Source organism: Peromyscus eremicus, chromosome 5, assembly GCF_949786415.1.
Source record: "Peromyscus eremicus chromosome 5, PerEre_H2_v1, whole genome shotgun sequence".
In the NCBI taxonomy this organism is placed as follows: domain Eukaryota; kingdom Metazoa; phylum Chordata; class Mammalia; order Rodentia; family Cricetidae; genus Peromyscus; species Peromyscus eremicus.
Genome location: NC_081420.1, coordinates 42194135 through 42219044, shown reverse-complemented (window position 1 = coordinate 42219044; position 24910 = coordinate 42194135). Strand labels below are relative to the sequence as shown.

The window sequence follows — 24910 nt, the reverse complement described above, 5'->3', positions numbered from 1 at the left end:
ATGCTCAGTGTCTTTGGATCTCATCCAGGAATGCTCCATTATTCCTCCCAGTCAGTAACTATCCTAGCTAACAACATCACCACATTTATACTACCACATCATTTCAAGTTTTGACTAGAGCTACTACCAGCTCTCTCCACAATATAGATACCCAGGGCAGGGAATGCAATTCTACTCTGTTGCCATCACAGTTCTTAGCAAATCTGCTGTCTAGTTGTTTTACTGGAGGAATGACAGTGTGAACAGTCATCTTATATCTATCGCTGAACTTCATTCCTGCCTCCTCAAATCCTGTTTCCATTTCAAGATGCATGTCATTTGAAGAAAATGACTCTATGTCTCAGCTCCCTGGGTGGGTTATGAATATGTTCTAAGCTAAGCTCAACAGTGTGTCTTCACTCCCACCTCATCCTTAATCATCAGCTCATCATGGACGTACAACCTAAAATGAGAAATCAGAATGAATTTCATGGCTCTTTCTCAGAATGTTGGACAATGGCAAGCTCTCCTGTTTTAAATAGTGCAATGTGTTTGTTCAAGGTCAAGTAATGCTGCAGTCATACTACTGCCTCAGCAAAGTTCAATACATGAGGCTAACCCTCACCTCAGGATGCTAACGTCTCCTGGTATCTACTATAACAACTGTTTTTTAATGTGAAATAAAACAGAATGGAAAATCCCTACTAAGATTTGAACCTGTCAAACTCTGGTTACAACAAAGAAGAAAGTTAAACCAGACTTCTGCCCGGATTACATCAGTGAAATTGCTGAGATGTCTCCATCTGTAATGAGGTACATGGCATCAAAGAACCAGCTCAGCTGGGCAACATCCTCAAACCAACACTTGTCCTTTCTTTTTCCACATCTAGAAGCCTTTGTCTTTAAAAGAAAATCTTCTAGTAATGCATTTTTTAATTCAGAATAAATACCTTCCAGCTCTAATGAGGATAAAATGAACACAAATGAGGACTCCCTGGGTACTCGGAAATGCCTAACACTTATACAGATTACTGGGAAGCCATTGCAAAAAATGTAAAAGCTTACATCCTGTTTTTGCACCCCAAAGCAACACAGCATGGTGTAATGGGACTTGCTACACAAGGGGGAGATCAAAACAGCATACAGCAAAAGAAGTTTGATTTCTTGGGCCATGTATTTAAAATAAAAAGTGGTCCTTGACAAATTAGCATAATATAAACTCTTTTCTTCAAGGTTACTTTAATAAACATAAGTTAAATTGAATGCTGGTAGGATTATTATCCAATTTGGTTTTTCTTTTTTTAAACTTGTGTAGGGTGTGGGAAGATGGCTCAGCAATTAAAGTGCTTGTCATACAAGCTTGAGGTCCCGAGTTCAAATCCTCAGAAAACTGCACAAATGGCAGGTAGGGATAGTAGCCCACCTGTAATTCCAACTTTAGAAGACAGAGACAGAAACCCCCAGAACAAGCTGGCTAGCTTATCAACAAGTTCTGGCTTTGAATGAGGACTCTGCCTCAGTGAATAAGGTGGACTGTGGATGATTCCCGATATCAACCTTTGGCCTCCACGTGCATGAAAACAAGTGGGGGGAAAAACAAAAACTGTTGTCTTAGTGGCAACTAGTTACTGAGAAAACCAAGTAATTTAAAATTCCTATTCTAAATAATCTAACACTCTGGAACCTAGGACATATACTATGGGGGTACATAGTAATTCTCCTCTACTGGTTTATTTTTATGTTGTCAGACTGTGAAAAATACCCACGCTTGTTATTTACAAATTTTGAAGCCTTAGAGGAAAATGCAGTCCTTTGGAGTCCAAGTTAATTGACTAGTTCCATCAGTAAAATTGTGGAGCATCACACTACCAATTACCATGATTACATTGTTCAGTTGTGTCTCAGTGCTAATTACCATCTACCACAAGAAGCAGCTTCTCTGCTGAGGGCTAAGCAATGCACGGCTCTATAGGTATAGAAATATGCAGTTAGGATTAATGTATTGCTATGTTAATTTAGCAGAATAATTGCAGTAGGTTTTCCCTTAGTGTCCATGAGTTATATAGTCTCAGGTTCTTGGCCTCATTAACAGTATCAGGTTTGGGGACTACCTCAAATGATGGGTCTCAAATCCAATATAAAAAAGTGATTAGTACTCTAATATTTGTGCCACCGCTGCACCAATTACCACGATGAAATACCACCATTTAAGTGATATAGTAGGAAAATACAACGAGCCTATGCCCCAACCTTGCTACCTAATGACCTTTTAAGTCTCTTTACTTCAAACTGTCAGGCCTTTCAGCTTTCTGGAGAATAATGAAATAAGCCTTGCCATGCCCATGATTTCCCAAGACAGTAAAGCATGGGATTTCACTCACATTTGCCACCAAACTATCAGCATAAAATCCACTCTATTTGGTATCTCAGAAAATCTAAAAGCCAAAGTGTGTGTGTAGGGTGTGTGTAGACTTTGCAAAAGGAGCGCCCCAGTCATATTTAAATTCTGATGCTATCAGTTCCTCTCCCAGTACAATTTAATACAAAAATTATACTACCAATATCACAAGATTGCTGTGAATCGTGCAATAGACAATATAGAGATGTAGGAATTCTGTTTAAAACTTTGCAAAGGGAGGTTCTTAATAACTACGAGCTAAAATAACTGATCAACATTTTGAAGAGTGAAATGGAGGCTCTTTAGAAGCCATGTGGAAGACAACATGCATTTCAAGTGATTACACAATTACTGATACAAAGTCTAATAGGTTTACTTGGCTAATAAAGTTTAATGCAGACAAGCACATCGCTGGAGCCGAGAGAAACAGAGAGAATTAGAAAAATTTTGATAACAAATGAAGAAAAGAAATCTGAACAAGACCAAATAAATATGAACACATCGACTAAAAGTAATTTCTCAGTTATCCACGCAAAACTTTTACAAATTAACCCAATGGTATCTGAATTTTCTTATATGTAACAACACTGAACTTAATTGATAACTATCATGCATATTTGTGTATTTGTGTTAAGAACACCATTTGCCCAATTCTTTACCCTGCCTTGTATATACAACCCCATCACCATCACAATGTGGCCCCATGGCTCCTCCCACTGCAGGAATGGGATGGATTTGTGGCTTTTTTACTTTGTAAAATGACTTGCCTTGTTGAATAAATGAATTTAGAAGAAAGTATGCCAGTTCCAAACGTTGCCTCAGAAGTGGATGTTTATGAACTTTCTCCCATGTCTCCATCATTACCAGAAAAAAAAAAAAAACAAAAAAAAAAACAAAAAAACCATGCTTCCCTAAGTCTTGGTCACAAGAAGAAGAAAGACAAAATGCAATAGATCTAATCCTTCTAAGACAGTACACAATCAGCAAGCACCAGTCATGGGAGCAGGCTCTACTGAGGTCTCAAAGCCACCCCATAGTGTCAGACCTAGTGGCGAAACTCAGCCAATGCATGCGTATCTGAAGACAAATCATAGCTCTTTAAGACGAGCTGAGTCTCCTAATGGCATAGGATGTAGCAGTCTCTGTTCAGTAACCTAATGCAATACAATGTTATTAACAGTTTTCTAATTTATTGTCTTCATCTGCTTGTATGAAAGAAAGAGAGGGCTTGAGAGATGGCGCCGCTGTTAAAAGTCTAAGCTCACAACCAAAAATATAAAAGGAAGGGGAAACATTCTGCCATCTTTCAAACATAAGGTTTACTTTAAAACAGTGTGAGTTGTAACCTCACATACTGATAATATCTCTTAGACATGGACACAGGTGAGATGGGTAGTAAATTTCAATCTAGTTTCAGTGGACAATATTAAAACAAAGGCAATATTAAATACACACAGGTGGTCATCATGTTTTTTCTGTGCTTTCCCCAGGTACACACCTCCAGAGTCCCTTAACCACTGACCCTTAATCCGTGAGTCTTTCTTTTCTGCAAATGCATATTCAACCTATGAGGGCAAGCCCAGGAGATATAGAGGTATGGGGGATCACTGCAAGAAAATAATCCTTCCTTATTTACTTGTGTCTAAAAGTCCAGTCATGTCTCAGTCCCCGAGTCATGCTCCATATGTTTTTTTCCCTTGGGACTTGTCTAGGGCAGAGTTTTGTCTCCCTAAACAGATGACAGGGAGCTATGCAGAAGATGCTTCTCCGGGGAATGTTACAAAGCTTCTAGAAACTTCAAAGCCTACTCATGGTTCTTAGACTGAAATTTCTCAATTGCTTCTGATATATTTCTACAATACAGAAAGGGCTGGTCATCTCAGTCCTCTGGCACTCTGCTTTCTCCTAATCAGATTTCAGGGCCACTATTCCAGGAAATCAGTGTCGTCTTTTCTATGCAGCGAATAACGTGTGGCCCTGAGAGCTCTGCTTTGTCAGATCACTTCCTGTTTGAGAATGTCTGAGTCAATCCAGTAGGATATATTCATGGCCAGTAGGAACAGAAGAGGGAGACACATGGGATATCACAGAGATATTGGCTAAAGCCAGGAGAGTCACGAAGCTGACTAAAGTCAAGAATCAAAGTTTAAAATTGGCATTAGACAAGTAGAAATTTGTCCTTTTGAATGGACTTTCTAAGAGGAGTTACCCCCCAAAAAGACTGAATCTGTGATTTTAAAAAAATTGAAGACTCCTAAATAGATTCCTAAAGGCATTTGCTTTAGGTAGGTAAGCCCTGAATCAAACCACAGATCTTGGCTTCAGCTTCTGTTCCCAGGTTACTCAAAAGGGTCCAGCAGTATTTCAGAAAGAGCAGAGGATGCTCGCTGTGCCTGCTCATTAGGTAACATGCAGACTACTGCCTCTGAGTCAGGGCATTGACACTAACAGTGTGACTACAACATCACCCTGAATACAGTAACAAGTCCTTCAGAAGAGTGCTGGGCATATTAAAATCTGAGGAACACGGACTTAGGTCACCTGGAGCCCCTCACATCTTTGCCTGGGCATATCTGCCTACAAGTAAAGTGGTAAACTCGGGTGATCCCAACAGCCACTTCTGACTCCGTTTTTGTTTCTTTGTTTGTTTTTTCTGTAAATTTGCACTAAATAATATAATCTCTTTGCTTGCAGATCTTTCTCTAATTCATGGTGTCTCAGGAATAAAGGAAGACTTATGGAGCCAGACCAAGTAGTGAGCCACCTCTACTATCCCCCTAAAAACTCTAGAATACAATATTAATTACAATAATGGCACTGAGTATTGGACTAAGACATGGAGTTCTAATATCCATCCAGAGGGAGAAACACATTATACCATTATGTAAGTAAATAGCAATTAAAATGGTATAAGTGAAATGAAAACATCTTCTATTGCTCACTTCCTAGTTCTGTCCAGCAATAACATTCATCACAGTAATAATAAGTGTCCTTGGCACCAAGATGGGATGACATATTTCAGCAGCATGTCACAATGGAAGAAATAATAGCTACCTAAAGCAAGGTGTGGAAATGGCTAAGAGAGGAAAGCCTTTACCAAGAGTGAGAATAGGAATTCAGACCCCAGAAACATGTAAAGGCCAGATAAGTACGTCAGTCCTCCTGCTATCCTAAGCATGGAGATTAAGCTGCTAACCAGACTAGAATATGAGAGTTCCTGTCTCAGTGAGAGACCCGATCTCAATAGATGAAGTGGAGAGTGATTGACGAAGGCACACAGTATAAACCTCAGGCTTTTACATGCACATGTGTACCTGTACCCACACACAGACAAATACACACTCAAACTCACATACACCACACACATACGCATACACCCAGTGGCCTGCTGGGGAAAACAGAGTTAGAATTATACCTTAAAAATATTATATGCAAGCAACAAATCAACTACTATAATACATAGATCTTATGTGGATCCTCATTTAGGAAACAAATGTGCGGGAGTGGAATGAGATGACTGAAAAATTCTGAACAGATGCTACTTGATTTTTAAACAATTATTTTATGCATATAATCTAGTTTGAAATTTCATTATACATATGATGAAATTTATATACCTATATATGTGTGTATCATGTATATATGTGTACACGTACACACACACAAATATATATATACGTATATATATATATACGTGTGTGTATATATATATATATATATATATATATATATATATATATATATATATATATGAGTAAAATGATAATGTCTGTCTTCCTGGGGTTTTCTTCACAATGATGTGTTTGTGAGGGCTGGAGAGGAGACAGGGTAAATCAAACCTGAGTGTCTTTGAAATTCATCAGTGCAGTTGAGTACAGCCGGATAATAGTTGCATAGTATTCCTAGTCTGTGGCTTCAGATTTCCCATAATCATATCTTTTTAGAAAGAAAACCAGTTTATTTTGCACGCCACAGAGGAACAGTGAGTACAGCATGACAGAAGCACCTCACAACAGCACTTTCCAATTAGTGTTCTGAACACAGAAAATAAGGGCAGAAAACATGTCAAGACAAAATACAGAAGTCCAAACTAATGAAATAATAAAGACAAATAGATACACTTCTATTTTCTTTTCTGAAGCATGAAGAGTAAAATAGGACTTCAGTGAATGCCACCAAGAGAAATATTACATGGGGGCTGCCACTAGGCCACCAAGCATGTTAGTTTCTCTGCTTGGATCCTTCTTGTGTTACAATCTGCAAAGCAGGCTTGGGGGACAGAGGCCCCATGCCATGAAACAAATGTGAGAGGATGCTTAGTGCCTGCACGGGGGCACCCAGTAGCCATTTACTGACTGCTCCCTCAATTAAAAATACTCTAAGTGGCCCGGCGGTGGTGGTGCTGCACACCTTTAATTCCAGCACTTGGGAGGCAGAGCCAGGCGGATCTCTGTGAGTTCGAGGCCAGCCTGGTCTACAGAATGAGATCCAGGACAGGCACCAAAACTACACAGAGAAACCCTGTCTCAGAAAAAAAAAATCATCTAAGTGGAGGAGAGAAGGAAATTCACAAGCAACAGACATATTTAAGGCTCCTTGACTTCATGCCCTTGTATTCAATGCTAGGAACACCTCCCTATTAAGTACTTAGTTTGGCACATTTAGAAAGACATGGATTTGTATGATCTTTGCACTCAGATTATCTAGTTCAGACAGCTCTTTATGTTTTTGATGAATTGTACTGACAAGGTTAATTCACCTTGCCATCAGTAACTTTCAAATGAGTGAAAATAAAAGTGCTAACTGTCTTTCACCTAAGCATCAGTGAATTAAGATATTGTGATAGTTGGCAATAATAAAAATATACAACACACGACAGAACTGAAATTGGTACTATGTTTCTAGAAATCCACTGGATGACAGATATCAAGTACATTAATGCTCATTTGGAATAAGAGTACTTCTCCAGAAGTAATGAAAAGCAAAACCAGTACACAGGGGGGAAATGTGTATACTATATCCAAGAACACATGTAAATACTATGTAAATCTTGTTTCACCTATATGGGCTACTGTTTCCTTTAAATGATGCTACAAAGAATATAAGTAGAATTTAAGATGCCCTTGAGAAACAAGGAAGACAAGTGTTTTCAGGCTCCTAATAAAAAGTTCTCAACCACACACTTGCCCTGAATTTCTTCATTAATGGCAATAACTGATGCTATTAACACAATAACATTCTTGGGTGTAGAATGGAATTTGTATCTATATGTAGTTTTTCTTGGATCTGCTTAAGCATAGTTTAATAATTTCTCCATCTTAAGGAGATGTCAAAGATAAATTAAATGCTAAGACCCTATTGCTGAAGGAACCATGTCCCCTGTGTGAATGGTTGAGAGAAATCAAGTTAGAACTGAGCTGGAGGCTTCCTCCCTGCCTGCAAGCTTTCATAGTCTTTGAATGTGTTATGCAGGCTACTAGAGGAGAAAAGACATCAATGATCTTACCCATTCATGAATCCTACAATCTTTGAGACCAACCTTCTAGGCAAGAGTCACCCATTTATGCAGCAGCAGCACTATTGCTGTTGAGGTAACCAACTCCTCTCTGATTGGATTTGAGATCATCTCTACAGAAGGGAACCCATAGGTGCTACTATACACATCATCAACACTCCATGGTGGAAGATATCCTAGGCCCCAGCAAGAAACTAAATACTGTTGCTCAGCTAAACTGACACAGTGCCAAGCTGCCTTCTAAATATTTATGCTAATATCCATACACAAATACTACTTTCTCACTTAATCAAAGAAGCCTCTCAAGCAGAAGTTGGTGCATGCTAAGACTCATAGCGGTTAAAAAAGCTGAGAACAAGTAACAGATGAGTGTCCAGCCCCAAACAAGACATTTGTACTCTCCACTCTAAAGCTTATGCAGAACAAGGGGAGAAAAGAATTTCAGAGCCAGAAGATAATGTGAAAGGCTGGGAAATGTCATCTTCTGGGGAAGACACGGCTATTACAGTCACAAACTCGTAGCAATTGTAGATGCCTACACTGGGTCTGTACACGAATGGCCCATCACCAGTAAGGCATGGATATCGGGGGCCTCAGGAGCTCAACTCCTCACTGCTGAACTGTTTGCTACTAATAGATTGAGATGGTGAGAATCTTTCATTGTCTTCAGCTGTATTTCCACTAATGACTTCATCAGAATCCAATGGATAGTTCCAACCTAAATGTTACCCAGGGGGCTCTGGTTAAATCAAATGGGTCATAAAACAAAAGACTTCGGTTCCAGGAAAGGGAGTGGTAGGGATGAGGAGAGGTTGATAGAGGTAGGAGCAGGATAAAAGGACATGGTGGAAGAGTCATCAGGATATATTATATACAAGTGTGAAATTATCAATAACAAAATTAACCAATAGAAAGAAAAGAAAAATAAGAGTTATTATTGTGACACATTTGAGTAAGTTCCTCAAGCAAGACCTTTAGGCTTTTACATCTTCTTGTTGCATTACCATTCTGGTCATTTCCAATGCTTAATGAAGGGATAGATGCAGTGTGTATGGCGTTAGTGCCCTACAGATGCCCCTGCTCCCTCCCGACATGTGGTAATCTGAATCAATCTGCCTTTTCCCAGGAGTACCCCAGGATGTTTCTGCTTGCAGCTGGAGAGCATAGGTCTAACCCACAGCACAATGCTCATTTCTCAAGTGTTACAGGATCATTTGGGCTTGGTTGCTCCCTGAAGATGGCATCTCACTCTGCTGCCTCCTTGCTAGCGCTAGCAAAAGCATGGGGGAAGAAACGCCTATTCAAAGTGTGAAATTAAGTTAAAAAATGGCTCTCTACTTAACTAAAACAGAGGCTTCTCTGGGCCAGTTTTTTCTCCAAAAACATTTCAGGGAGAACGTTTTTGGTTTTTTGCTTGTTTCTTTTGTTTTGTTTTCTTTTTTTTATATTATTACGAAAAGTTTTTCATTCATTTTACACACCAATCAAAGATCCTCCTCTTCCCTCCTCCCGCCCCCCCCCCCAGCAGTCCCCCTCAACCCACCCCCTACTCCCTCTCACAAGAAAGCAAGGCCTCCCATGGGGAGGTACATTTAGTAGAGGCTGGTCCAAGCCCTTCCCCCTGCCTCAAGGCTGCATGAGATGTCTCATCATAGGTAGTGGGCTCTGAAAAGCCCCCTCATGCCCCAGGGATGGATTCTGATCTTACCGCCAGGGTGCCCCCTGAGTAAATCAAGCTACACAATTATCTCACCATGCAGAGGGCCTAGTCCAGTCCCATGCAGGCTCCACAGCCATTGATCCAACTTTCATGAGTTCCCACTAGTTTGGTTTGGTCGTCTCTGCAGGTTTCCCCATCATGATCTTGATGCACTTGCTCGTAGAATCCCTCTTCTCTCTCTTTGAATGGATTCCTGAAGCTCTGCCTGGTGTTTGGCTGTGGATCTCTGCATCTGCTTCTATCAGTCACTGGAGAAAAGCTCTGTGATGACAGTTAGGGTATTCACTGATCTGATCACTGGGGCAAGCCAGTTCAGTTCAGGCACCCTCTCCACTATTTCTAGTAGTCCAAGCTGGGGTCATCCTTGGGGATTTCTGGCAACTTCCCTAGCACCAGGTTTCCCTCTATCCCCATGATATCTCCCTCTATCATGGTATCTCTCTCATTGCTTTCCCACTCCATCCCTGTTCCAGCTGGACCATTCCATTCCCTCATGTTCTCATCCCCTATCCCCACCCTCCATTGCCCACCCCTCATCCCCAGTTTACTCATGAAGATCTCATCTATTTCCCCTTCCCAGGGTGATTCACGCATCCTTCTTTGGGTCTTCCTTCTTGGCTAGCTTCTCTGGAGTTGTGTGTTGTTGTCTGGTTATCCTTTGCTTTACTTCTAGTATCCACTTATGAATGGGTACATACCATGTTTGTCCTTCTGACTCTGGGTTACCTCACTCAGGATGATATTCTCTAGTTCCATCCATTTGCTTGCAAATTTCATGATGTCATTTTTTTCTCTGCTGAGTAGTAGTCTGTTGTGTATATGTACCACATTTTCTTAATCCATTCTTCAGTTGAAGGGCATCTAGATTGTTTCCATGTTCTAGCTATTACAAATAATCTCACTATGAACATAGTTGAGCATGTGTCCCTGTGGTATGATTAAGAATTCTTTGGGTATATGCTCAAGAGTGGTATAGCTGGGTCTTGAGGAAGATTGATTTCCAATTTTCTGAGAAACCACCACACTGATTTCCAAAGTGGCTGTACAAGTTTGCACTCCCACCAACAGTGGAGGAGTGTTCCCCTTGTTCCACATCCTCTCCAACATAAGCTGTCTGCAGTGCTTTTGATCTTATCCATTCTGACAGGTATAAGATGGTATATCAGAGTCATTTTGATTTGCATCAAAGTCATTTTGATTTGACTAAGGATGCTGAGCAATTCCTTAAATGTCTTTTGACCATTTGAAATTCTTCCTTTGAGAATTCTCTGTTTAGATCTATAGCCCATTTTTAATTGGATTGTTCGTTATTTTGATATCTAGTTTCTTGAGTTCTTTTGTTTTGTTTTCAATGCCTGTAGCACTAGAGACTAGATTTGGGACTCACCTTGGCAACTAAATTAGTTTTTCACCTGGTTTCCACATCTGTTCTCATTATGCTTCAGTTCAAGCTCTTATAAAATTAGACTTCTAAATCTGCTTGTCTGCCATGGTAGTCCCAATGCACTAATATCTGCAGTCAAAGCACTGTAGAGGTCACCTATTAGCTTAGAGGCCATGCATACTCCGACATTCTCTTCAGTTTGGAAGATTTCTCTAGTTACTAGAAGACTCCAGGGCCAGAAAACTCACTTTGTTTTCAGGGGCAGTCTGTGGCATTGTTAGACAAAAAGTAATTGATTTCTGTGCAGCAAGCTCACTGTGGTTACAGATCTGGTCTCAGGAGCTTTCTAATTATAGTATGTTTTTCCTTTCCAAACACTATTTTCTTATCAACTGAGTTCTCTCTTCTCACTTTGCTCCCAACCTCTGTCTTGCTTTGAACTCTGCCATCCTTCATTACTGAGGAACTTAAGTTTTTAACATGGTGTGTGACTACTATAGACTTGGCTCTGAAGTTTTGCTGCCTTTATTTACTAGCTGAACTATCTTGAGAAACTGACATGAGTGTCTAGATATAGCATACCCTGAATTATTATATAGGTGATCATAATGCTTCTTCCATCTTAAAATTGTTCCATGATGTATTTTATAAATACATGTAGGGAATCTAACTAAAACATACTTTGGGATCAGACATTTGATAAATGTTTGTTCCTAGAGGGAATGAAAAGGAAGGTTTTATACCACCTCCTCATGTGTCTAGCCTATTTGGATAACTCAGCTTGTCAATAATCTTCATAAACTATAATGTCAAAACTAGACACATAGAAAAGTTATACTTAAGAAAACCAGAATACAGTTGGATGCTTACCAGTTGATCTGGATATCTATTTGACGTCACTAAGCCTATAGTTTCTTCATCTATAAAATCAAATGAAAGTATCTACCTTGTAATGTAGTAAATATATGCAAGTCCTAGATCTCAGCATCAAATTTACAAATGTTTGAATTATCTTGGCAAGCAATAAACATTTACTATTCTGATACAAGAGGTCTAAGAGGTTTGGGTGCAGCTGGCAGCCTTGAAGGCAGTGTTTTTCCCATAGGCTCCTGTCAGAGGTTATTCTGTTCCTGAGAGCTGCCAGTCAGGTCTGAGCACAGTCCACCTGTATCCACCAAGAGACTCCTTAACAGGAGGAAGTAAAAGGAAGAAGAGGAGAAATGAATTAGGGGGACATGGGAGAGAAAGAAAAGAGGAGGGGTAAGTGAAAAAGGAGTGGGGAGTGGGTAGGTGGGTGGGTGGGTGTTTTTGAAAGCAAGGAGCAGTTGGACACTTAGGAATCCGTGTCTTATATTCCTTTGTCCATGTACAGCCTCATAGTCTATACTCAGTCATTATGATCTATGTGAAAAAATACACACACCGTAAGATCCACTTGTTCCTTATAAGGGCTATGGTATAACAAATGGAAACTTTGGCATCAGACACATTTTCCCTTTGATTAAGGTCACATTTTCACCTCTCCACTTGAGTACCACTTTGTCAGAACCTCTGGCAAGTGTTGCCTGTAAGTCATTGGACCAAAATCTTCAGGTTCTTATTTGCCACTGATATGAAAAAAGTTTGCACATTACTAGGAAGATTAAAGGAACTTTTGGAGGAAAGGGAACCTTCCTGTGCTGCTGCAGCCTCTGAATCCCCTTGCTGGCCCCCTCCCAATATGTAACACCATGAGCATGTCCAGTTTTCGGGAGCATTTGGTTCACCTAAGAATTTTTTAACTTCCAATGTGGGTCTCTTCTCTGTCAAACTCTTCTTTCACACAGTCACCTCAAGTGTTTTATAAAATCAAATAATCCGTTCCTTTATATTCAATATATTTTCCTAATACATTGAGGAGAAGTCAGAACAAGCAATTGCCTATGTAAGAGCTCTAAATTTAGGGATAGTCAGAATCCACCTGGTATATTAAACTCACCAGAACTTTCTACTGAGATAATAGAAATGCCGTAAATGGAGAATGCATTCTGTAGGTGTGCTCATGCTGCAACTCAATTATCTTGTGAGTGATGTGAGCTTTACAGGTTTATCTGATGGTCAAAGCAAAGTTTTCTTTTTCTTTTTTTTATTATTTTACAATATAATTTAATTCTACATATCAGCCACGGATTCCCTTGTTCTCCTCCCTCCTGTCCCCCTCCCCTTCCCCCCAGCCAACCCCTCATTCCCACCTCCTCGAGGGCAAAGACTCCCCCGAGGACTGAGATCAACCTGGTAGATTCAGTCCAGGCAGGTCCAGTCCCCTCCTCCCAGGCCGAGCCAAATGTCCCTGCATAGGCCCCAGGTTTCAAACAGCCAACTCATGCACTGAGCACAGGACCCGGTCCCACTGCCTGGATGCCTCCCAAACAGATCAAGTCAATCTATTCAGAGGGCCTGATCCAGTTGGGGGCCCCTCAGCCATTGGTTCATAGTTCATGTGTTTCCATTCGTTTGGCTATTTGTCCCTGTGCTTTATCCAACCTTGGCCTCAACTATTCTCGCTCATATAAACCCTCCTCTTTCTTGCCAATTGGACTCCCGGAGCTCCACCCGGGGCCTAGCCGTGGATCTCTAGCCAGTTCCCTCAGTCATTGGATGGGGTTTCTAGCACGACAATTAGGGTGTTTGGCCATCCCATCACCAGAGTAGGTCAGTTCGGGCTGTCTCTCGACCATTGCCAGCAGTCTGTTGTGGGGGCATCTTTGTGGATTTCTCTGGGCCTCTCTAGCACTTTGCTTCTTCCTATTCTCATGTGGTCTTCATTTACCATGGTCTCCCATTCCTTGTTCTCCCTCTCTGTTCTTGATCCAGCTGGGATCTCCCGTTCCCCTAAGCTCTCTTTCCCTTGACCCTTGCCCTTCATTACCCCCACTCATGTCCAGGCTGTTCATGGAGATCAAAGCAAAGTTTTGAACACAATCTTCCACTGGTATTTTCAGGAGATTGAAATCAGGACTCTGTGAATACATAAAAATCTGAAGCTGTTTGTTTTCTGTATAAAATACAACTGTTTGTATATGACCTACTTATTTGACTCACATTTACCTGTGATTGCTAAGGAAACTCCCCTTCAAGGTAGGCATCCATTTTGGTACCCATTAGCCCTTTGTCTCTGACTCCAGTCCCTGGAAGATAAGTTCCCAGTAACTCTGACTCAGTGACCTCACCCAGAAATGTACAGCCATGCCTACCTACTGGTTGTGACATGACCAATTGCTTTTTCTGCTTCTATCACTTCCTCACATTGATACCCAAAGACTATTTTGAGTCACCATAACTACTTGGCAGAACAGACCAGTTTTTGTTTCCTTGTGTAGATATTGAAAGTCTTCTTGTGGTTTTCACCTTTAAAAAACCCTTCCGCAGCCCCCTCCTTCATGACATGCCTGAGATTTGGCTTTAAGACTGTCGTCCTGTTAGCAGCTAACCAATAAATCTTCTAATTATAATTTGAGTGAATCTATGGTCTTTTCCCAGGGGCCACAAACTCTGTAACATGCCCATATAATTTTCTCATGACTTTCTACAAGTGCTTTGGAAATAGTTGCAACAGTGTATGGAACAATGACAAGGAACTGTAAACGCATGTTCAGCACAAAGGGGTGTTTCTGAATACTTTCAGTTTTCACTGACTGGTTGAGCTGAGGGCTGTAGAACCGGTAGATTGCATGGCTAGCTGTGTCCATGAGAAAGTACTTTGAGGGTTATCCTGTCCCTAAGTTCTGCTGTGTTTCTGTGTGACTGGGAAAGTCTCAAAGTGCCAAGTAGTAATCAATCACTCATTCTATTCAGAGTCTTGACACCATGCTCCAACTTTAACATTTCTAAGTTGTTTGTGTAAGGTATGAAAATGAAAGTTCTTGGTCTTTTTGGAGAAGTACTTAAGTAACAGTAAGGTTATGTTCGACTATATACATATTTTTTTGTGTAAAAAGTATCGGCATTGACAGCAAGCTTGTCAGTGATAATATAATGATGACCCAGGCATGGACCTTACAGAACAGCAAAGATGGCCCTTTGCTGACAGTACAAAATGTCTTAAACCACCAAGTATCATTTTTTTAAAGATTTGTTTTTATTTATGTATCTGAGTGCTCTATCTGCATGGTCTCTGCATGCCAGAGGAGGGCATTGGATCCCATTATAGATGGTTGTGAGCCACCATGTGGTTGCTGGGAATTGAACTCAGGACCTCTGGAAGGGCAGCCAGTGCTCTTAACCACTGAACCATCTCTCCAGCCCCACCAACTATCATTTTTTAAAAAACGTTCCCCCTCTGTTTTGAAAGTACAGTGCTGGAATTGAACCCAGTGGCATGTACACACTAGGGAAGCACTCTCACACTAGCTACACTGATGTGGGATAATGCCCTTGTACACTGGTTTAATAAAACGCTCATTGGCAAGTATCAGGAAGGAAGTATAGGCGGGGTGAGCAGACTAAAAGAATGCTGGGAAGAGAAAGAGCAGAGTCAGGAGTCGCCAGGCAGACACAGAGGAGGCAAGATGGCAAGGCAGAACTTAGAAAAGGTACCACACCACATTGCTAAACATAGATAAGAATTGTGGATTAATACAAGTGTAAGAGCTAGTCAGTAATAAGCCTGTGTGGGACTGCGGGCCGGGTGGGACCAGAGAGCAACTTCCAGCTACACTACACAATGCTCTTTAAAAATTTCTTCAAAACTCATGGATGAACACAAAAGAAACAGAACTCTTCCATGTGAAAGGGAAAAAACTCCAGAAATGTAGGCTGGTAAGGCTAACAGGCCAGTGTACACAGAACGCAGCAAACAAAATCAGGGTCCAAGCTGACTTAGGAAAGGAAGAAGCCTGGAGAACATCCCTCTCTGGTGGAAGACACAGAACACCTGCTTGCCTCTGTTCTTGTTTTCAGGGGAGGGAAAATAAATTCTCTTTAAACAATTCCACCTGAAAGCTCACAATTCAGAGGAAAGAGTGCATTATCAAGACAATCTAAAAAAACAAAACAAAAAACAAAAAAAAAAAAAAACACGATGAAAGCTTAGTTTGATCTGGCTGAGGAGCCCTGAGTGTCTGACTGAAGGCACTTGAGAGATAAATTCCAAACCTAATGGAATATATGAAGCAAAAAAAAAAAAAAGTTTAAATTTAAAGCAAATTTAAGAAGCTTGATCTTGTAAAAATCATTTGCTTAGGCTTCTTAAAAAAACCAAAAAGTTATGTTTTTAAAGTTTACTTTTGAAAATAAAAAATGTCGTGATAAACCAAGAACCAAGAGCGAAATATTAAACACAGAGAGTAAAAACCACTAGTGATTATATGCAATAAAGATGAAAATTCTTCAGAATGCAGCACAGAAACATTGGAACAAACACACAGCACATACTGTAGCATGTTTTAGCCTCTTTTAAGTCATGAGGATGGCCATAAAAGTCACTGAAGCATCTGCAGTTTTAGAACTAAGGACATTAAGGCACAGAAAGGCTAAGGAACTCACCCAAATTCCCACAGCTACTAAGAAAGAGATACAGCCATGATTCCAGCCCAAAGGACTGGGCTTCAGCTCTGTTTCCTAGCAACTGCCCTGTGTTCCTGTCAAGAAAATGGAAATCGCTAAGGAAGAGTCCCATGGAGGTTAAATTTGTCCCAGAATAAGCAATAGTGAGAGTAGAACCCGATAGCTTTTTTAGAGAAATGAGAGCTGAAAATTCTCCAGAACTGAAGAAAAACATCATTCATCCAATTTGTAAAGGTTAAAAATTCTTCAGTAGAATTTCAAAAAAGAAATAATATCCAGACACAGAATAGTGAACCCCAGAATGGGAAAGAAAAGGAGAAGCTGACCACAAAGACAGCCTGTTAGAGAAGACAAATCGATAAAATGAAAACCTTTCACAAAGGCAAGAGACTTCTTGACACAATGATGAAAGCCAGGTGATGGGCAGGCTATTTTCCTAGTAGCAAGGGAAGATGACCACCAGCTACAAGGTGTACCTAGTAGGATTGTCATTGAGGAATGTAAGCAAAATAATGTCTTTTTATGCAAACAACAATTTAAAGAGAATAGTCTTGTACCTTCACTAAAGAAAAACATGGAGGACATATTTAAGAAAGAAGGAAAATTATATAAAAAAGAAAATCTAAGCTATAAAGCCCAAATGTTAAACTGTATATATATGAATAAATCTAAACCAGCTTTCTAGAAATTATTACTAAAAATCAAGAAGAAAATAATTAAAATCTATAACTTAACAAATAAGAACCAAAGAAATAGGGAGATTGGTGTGTACATATTATCATTCATCCAGAAGAAGCCTTAAGCCACCTGTGAAAACTACTATCTTGGAAAAGGTAAGGTCTTTGAAGAGGAAAACTGACTTTCCCAGATAGGTCAAGGGAGGTTTCATAAAAGGTTTCAGGAAAATGTAAAAAGGAAATAGACATTTGACTATCAAACATGAGCACACACCTTCCTACAGGGTACTTGCACCCTCTTCTTTAGCCCCATGTCAATATTACAGCAGATTATCACCTCCCTGAACTCTCAACTTACAGATAATATACTAGTGAGACTGTGTACATTTAGGGAACATGCAGGAATGGGTATCCATCCTAAAGTAGTGTGTACATTATAAGACCAGGAGGTTGTGTAATCGGTTGACATCATTGTGCAGTACTCCACTGTGAATCACAAAGCTCTGTATATTCCACAGTTAAAGAACAGGGTATTCCAACAGAAACTTCTTTGGACTGAGAACATGGGCATAGCATGAGAACATGGGCATTAGTAGAGCAGAGTGAACATCTCCCCAGAGTGTGCACTTAAGCTGCAGGTGAGAATGACGTGATGGGGTGGGATGGTCTTGTATCTGAGACATTGTAATGCCTTATACAAAGGAGCCCATAAGCAAGGAGCTGGTGTATTCAGGATCTAGTAGTAAAGAGATTGAACATTTATTGAGTACTTACTATGTCCCACATCAAGCTATGCCTTAATCCTCCCCCAAAGTCTCATAATTCTCTCATTTACACAGAGTGCCAAGGCCCAGTTGACTTTTCCTGCCAGAGCTTCCAGCTGACCACTGCTGCCTTGTTCAACTCTGCTTTGGGCATTTCTTGAGCTACTGGTGAATTCATATTCATTTAAATGTTTTCCAAGCATTATGTCAGCTCAGACCAGAGACAGAGATAAGGCAAAAGGGCTATGGGAATCAGTACAAAGGTTCCTCGAAGAACTGAAAACAGATTTACATGATTCATCTATACTACTGAGAATACGCCTAAATGACTCTGTAATCTACTATAGAGATACTTGCTCATAAATGGTCATTGCTACTCTGTTCACAATAGTCAGGAAATGGAAACAGCCTAGATGTGTATAAACTGATGAACATATGATGAAAATATGCTATTTTAACACAATGGAATATTACTCAGCTATTAAGAAAATTAAAATTATAAAATTTTCAGGCAAATGGGTGGAGACAAAAACAGTCATCCAGAGTGAGGTAACACAGACCCAGAAAGACAAATATGACATGTTTCCTCTCCTTTATAGATGTTAGCTTTGAACGTTCAGATATGTGTGTTTCATTCAGAATATCTATAGAGGTCAGTAAATTACTAAGAGCCCATGGAGAGTGTAGGAGGCGCAGAGGTCTTTTGTGGACACAGACATGCACTAGGGCACTGGTTCTCACCCTTCCTAATGCTGTGACCCTTTAATACATTTCCTTATGTTATGGTGACCCCAACCATAAAATTATTTTTATTGCTACATCATAACTGTAATTTTACTACTATTATGAGTCATAATGTAAAAATCTTTGTTTTCTGACAGTCTTAGGTGACCCCTGTGAAAGGGTCATTCAGCCCCTGAAGGGGTCACAACCCACACACAGGCTGAGAACAACTGCACTAGGGGAACCTGGAACGTTAAGCACACAGGACTGTTCCTTCAGGGGAAGGAACACAAAACCTGATTTTCATCCAGAAGCCTGAAGCAGATGTGTGTTTCTAGTCTGGTGGCCTTTGTACAATCTGTGTGGCTGAAGATCCTTCTCCAGACCCATGCTGCAGACTTGTTTTTCTCAGTCTATGCAACCTGTTTTTATGAAAGGCGTCACGTGTACTTTACAAAGAGTTCAGTGTAGTCACATCATATAATTTTGTTCCTCAAGTAGATTTAGGCACACTATTGTACATGTGTGACTGAGTTAATCATCACAAGAACAGTTTTCACCAGACTGTGCTGTATTTAAATAAGCATAAAATAAGCCAATCAAGGTCAGACTCCCAAAGTTTGAAACAACACTGGCTGCTGAGTCATGCACCAAACTGCTTTCTTGCCTCCACGGTCCATCTCTCTGCTGCCAGCGAACGTCACATAGACCCCTGCAGGGGAAGGGCTTTCAAAGGAGAGAAAATAGAATGCACTGGTATAAAGGGTTAAAAAGTAATTATGGAACAGGAAGGAATAAAATGGGTTGAGAGAAGAGAGGTCAGGGTAGGAGAGGGAAGATGAGAGAGAAATAACACTAAAGGCTTTTCAAAAAAGTCATATGGAAACCTACTACTGTAGGAGCTTCCTAAAATATATCTATACACGTACTGCCCACTGATACGGTAGCGGCACAAGCATTATGGGAGTAACCAACCACTCTCTTATTTATTTAAGTCGCATTCCACAAGATAAAACCCATATCTACCACAATTGTCAGACCAAGAACATGATTACAAGCAAGGAGTGTCTTCTGATACAACATTGTAGCTGCACCCAGGAACTCACTGCTGTAGTAGCAGCATCCACAAGACCTGAGCAAGCCTAAGCCAGACAAATCCCAGCATAAAGAGAGGAGTTGGACATGATTCCACCAAAAGCCAAGGAGGTATTAGCAATATTTAGCTGAGAGAGGAAAGTACAGGGGAAAAAAATACTAAGAAAACTGATAAATTGACCATGCACCAGTGGAAGTATTTAAGCAACACAAATTGACCTGTATGAAGGGAAGGGGGCATTGGGTAGTAAGGGAAGGATTTTGGATATAGGAAAATTTGGGAAAGAGAGAGTGAAAATGTCAAATAACTAAAAATCAGAAAGAAATAAAAAAAAAAAAACCTACTCTAGAAAATCAGCTACAAGCTAGGCACCCGCCCAGTCATTTGGCTAATGAAGGTTTTTCCATACTCGTTGTATTTATTCTAACCAATATTATGCTAACAAATATTAGTCTGGCAAGGATTGTATAACCACTTTGTTTTTCTATAAATGTCTCTGCCAAGGGCAAAGATTTTAATGGGCCTGTTTCTGATCTCTGCCCACAAATAAAATTTGACACTAAACTTTCCATTTCTCTTGATTGGAACATTCTGGAAGAGAGAAAGTTCAGTACCTTCAGGGAAGCAGGCTAGAAAACAGTGGTAGGTGATATATGAGATTTCATGGCGCAGTTCCCCCAGACTACAGTCCTATACATCCTAACCATAGGTGAAGGAAGGATACATAGCTCGTTTATTTTTTTATGTGACACTTGGAAGTGAAAAAAATTTCATTATATAAAACAACAAATATTACATAGACATTCATACAAATGCCCTAGTTATATCAAGTTCATAGAAATCGAATATAGAATAGAAATAATAGAAGACTTGGAGGGAAATGGAATCAGAGAAACTTTAATATGTACAGTTTTACTTGGGGAAGATAAAAAAAAATCTTCTGGAAATGGGGAATGTCATTATGGTGTTGGCCCAATAAAATGAATATAATAAGGAGCTGAACTATGCTAAAATGTGTAGAGTAGTAAATTTGTGTACATTGCCATAACTGTAATTTTAAAAGCAAAAGAAAAGAGATTTGTCCTGCACAGACCCTCTCCTCAGTGAGGAAAGGATGGTCCTGCTCACACACCAGTGGCGTATAGAAAGTAGCAGCCACTTGTACCATTGGAGCTGACTCAGACCTAGAGAGGCCACAGTCCTGTTCAATGGCTCTTCTTGCCAGAGATGGCCTGTTTTTAACATCTTCTGTTCTGTGCCACATAACTCAGAGGTCACAGGGAGAGAGAGCTCCAGTTTGTGGAAGTGAAAGCAGAGGAGGTATTTCCAACGAGGAAGAGTGAAGGCAGTGGAATCACGTGGAGGGAGGCAACATTCAGGGGTGCAGCAGAGTGAATCTCTTTAAGGAGATTCAGAAATGTGTCTTCAGTACACTTGCTGACAGAAGAGCAAGGGATGGTGTTTACCAAGGGTAGTGTTCACACTGACAGCACAAATCTATCACTAAGTAAATAGCCACCTCTGATTTCTCCCCTGGAGTGGAGAAGCAGCAGCAGGAGATAGATGAGATGTATCATTTCACATGAGAAGGTGTCAGAAATAGTACCAGAAGTACAGGACATTGCTGCCTTTTGTTATTACTTTCTGAAAAAGATATGAGACAAAATCTCACTATGTCTCCTAAATTTTTTTCATTTAAAATTTAAAGGAGTTTCTAACCTGAAATATTTCCCAATTTTTCTGTTTAAAGCTATCTCAAATTATTTATTATACTGCTATTTAATATGTAAACTGTATCTCTATACATTAAGTGAAGTATTTTTAATAAATATATAAATAAAATTTTAATTTCCTCTGGGAGGCAAGTAAATAACAATCTAGCTACTATGTATTGATTGTCTTTTTATTTTTAATGAGATTATTCTTGAAGCAAGAAGGATCATATGTCCCTAGTCCCTGCCCTGCTCCATCCAGCTGTGGGAAAGCCCTGACCAGCAGGCACCATCAGATGGGCAGATGACAGAACTCAGCCTGAGCATCTTTGTCAAGGAGCAGAGTGGCACCCCAGTTCTTTCCCATCTGACTTTTGGGCTGTGCAAAGACCCTGCTGCTTATGTACAATGTTTCACAGGTGCGACTTCCTAGCCATTCCCTGAAAGGCAGAAATCAATTAACAAAACTTCACTCCCCAACCCAGCCCAGAAATTACAGCACCAGCAACTTTGCAAGATCTCTCTCTCTCTCTCTCTCTCTCTCTCTCTCTCTCTCTCTCTCTCTCTCTCTCTCTCTCTCTCTCCTGTGTGAGCCAACGGCAACAAATGTCACTCTTTTTAAAAAGTGACCATAAACTGCAGGAAATGTGATCTTTAGGCAACCGCATATTTCAAAATCACAGTTACATCCAAATCTGAAAAGAGAAGCAGCTTTTGAACTCTGCAGCTGCTTCTTTTTGAGCACTGGAGTTCTGGGCCTTTGGTGTTTGTGTGACAAGTTCTCAGCCATGATGTCTTTACCTTCTTGCTCACTCACTTAGGTATTTTAAGGGTGTTGCTTGCTTATTGAGCACCAGATACTGTTCTAGAACACAAAGATGGGAGAAGTAAGTCTCTATTGCTAAACGATATGTTCTATGAAAGTGATTGGCCACAAAAAGCTTGATTGTGGTTGTCTTGAATAGTAACATTGGCATCCAAAATTAAATAAGACAGGAAGAAAATTATGAAGGTAATTTAGCATATCATATGAACTAACTTTTCAGATACTTTAAAACGTAGTATTTTAGGAATATGTGCAGATGGGTGACTCTTTCGGGTAGACTCAGGCTGACTCGTGGTATATTCTCTATGCAGATCCTTGTTGAATGTGAGCTGCTGTCCTGAAAGATGTGTTGTTGAAAAGCCAGGAGATAAAGAAAAAATCTACTAAGGAAAAATTACACCTGCCCTAATTATCAGGAGTCTAAGTTATTTTTTAAAAAATTTAAATTCAACAAATTGAAGCTCAACAATATAAGGGTTATAGTTGCAAGTAAATACGTGGAGAGACTCCTTAGATGTGGAGGAAGTATGCCTGCACTGAGCCAGAGCCGCCCGCCAAGGACATAGCTGATCAATACCCACACTGGGCCAGGGTCATCCACAGAGCCTCCTGCCATGGTCACAGCAGAACAAGTTTGTATATCTTCCTTGACATTGCTAAAGACATTACAACATGGCCGTGCTAGGGTTCCAATGGAAGTTATGGGTCTAACTCCTCAGGAATTTGCTGATGATTACACCATCGGAGTGACTGATGTGTTGGCTCTGCCACAGTCAGGAACAGTGTCAGTGGCGAAGCTATTGATCCAGTGGTCCAAACCAAAATGTCAGATATGCTAAAACAAACAGGGATTCAGAGATGGTTGTTAGTTGGTATACAGTCACCCTGGCTTTGGTTGTTGGCTCTTGGTGTGGGTTTCAACACTCAGCAGAGCTCTGACACTTCTAGAAAGAGCTGTGGCAGGTTGTGGATCCCAGAGTTAAAAGGCAAAGTTGTTATCAATGCCTTCAGGTTGACTGGTTCTAACATGACAATGGCCTTAAAACATGAACCAAGACAACTTTAAATGTGAGTCAATGAAACAAACTATCTATCCAGGCATTAATAATTCAATTAATTCATAAACAGAAACCATTACTCTATTACTGTTCATTTTCAGTAAAAATGAGCCGAAACAAAAGGTATTAAATTTGCCTAAGAAGAGTTGGGTGGAATGTTTGACTCCTCAGAATTACAGTGAACATTGTAAACAAAGTAAGTCAGTGCCAAAAGAGATGTTAGAATTAACCAAGAATTACAATAAGGCTGTAGAAGAAAATATGACACCCCGATGACTGGTAATAAGGAATGTTAGCAAGCAGGATCCCAAACACTATGTGGAAGATAATGTGGATGTACTTATGATTTCAAATATTGTCTAGTGTTTTACAGCAATGTTGCATACTGTTGCATTTAAATAAAGCAACACAGAAAGCTGTCAGCAATACATTTTGGTGTCTATTCTTCCATTGTTCCTAAAGTTCACAGTCAAAGGAACTCTAAAGGTGTATTTGGTGAAGTATAAGACATGTGTATCATTTCAGCACTGTGACACCTCTGGTCTCAGTTACACAGTTACTCCTGTTTCTTTAGTCAGGATTTTGAAGATTCCAAAACTGTGTTAAGAATACATCAAAGAGAATGAATTTTTCTAAGATCCCATTTGGGGAAAAAAAAAGTAAATTTTGACTATTGATTAAAAAATAAAATACATTTACAATAAAAAATAAGTATTTGAGCAATTTTGTATTTTTTTCTCAAGCCTCCTTGAAGGATCTCATTAATTTGAACAGATTATAGTGTTCTTTAATATATTTGGACCTGTTCTTTCAATGACAACATGCAGTGTTTCTTATGGTGCCAACACAATGGCTCACACACAGTAGATACCAAAAGACATTGCGGAAGCCCACTGACTTTTACATTGGGAGAGCACTTTCATGAATTTCGTCACCTGAGCTGGAATTTCAGCTACTGTGGAAATCAATGAGATCTGTATATCTTTCTTTCCCATTAAAATACAGTTTTGCATATACTCAAACTTTTGTAGTTTGTAATTTGTAATTCAGGAGATTGGTAGATCACCCTAAAGACAATCAGATGCTAAAATGAATAACTCTAGTAACCTCTTACTTTATTATTGTGAAAAATGACAGCCTAGAATGGGGGACATGGGGGCAAACAATGTCCCCTAAACCAAATGCACCTCACTTCTCACTTTTTCATATGCTGTGAACTAAGAACAATTGTTGTGTTTTTGATGGTGCATTTTAAATGGTTGTGTAAATACATGTTGACTTCAACTTTACCTCTCAGCTTTCAGAGCCTAAAATAGTTACTATCCAGCCTTTGCAGAAGAGTTTATCAAACTTCTAGCCTAGAAGGCTTAGATAATATTTATCTAACTGAACAGAATTTAACAAACAGAATTGCCATCACCTGATTGACAACCCCTGGTCTTCCCATTCCTCCTATAGATTAAAGTACCGACTTAGGAACTGATTGAGAAAACAGAATGAGGAGTTGTAAAACT

At 39.9% G+C, this 24910-nt stretch overlaps 1 pseudogene; it reads left to right on the top strand.

Annotated features, from left to right (window-relative positions):
- The window catches only part of LOC131911030 (26S proteasome non-ATPase regulatory subunit 14-like), a 29876-nt pseudogene extending 6078 nt beyond the window's left edge, over window positions 1-23798 (top strand).
- Window positions 23799-24910: the final 1112 nt, after the last annotated feature.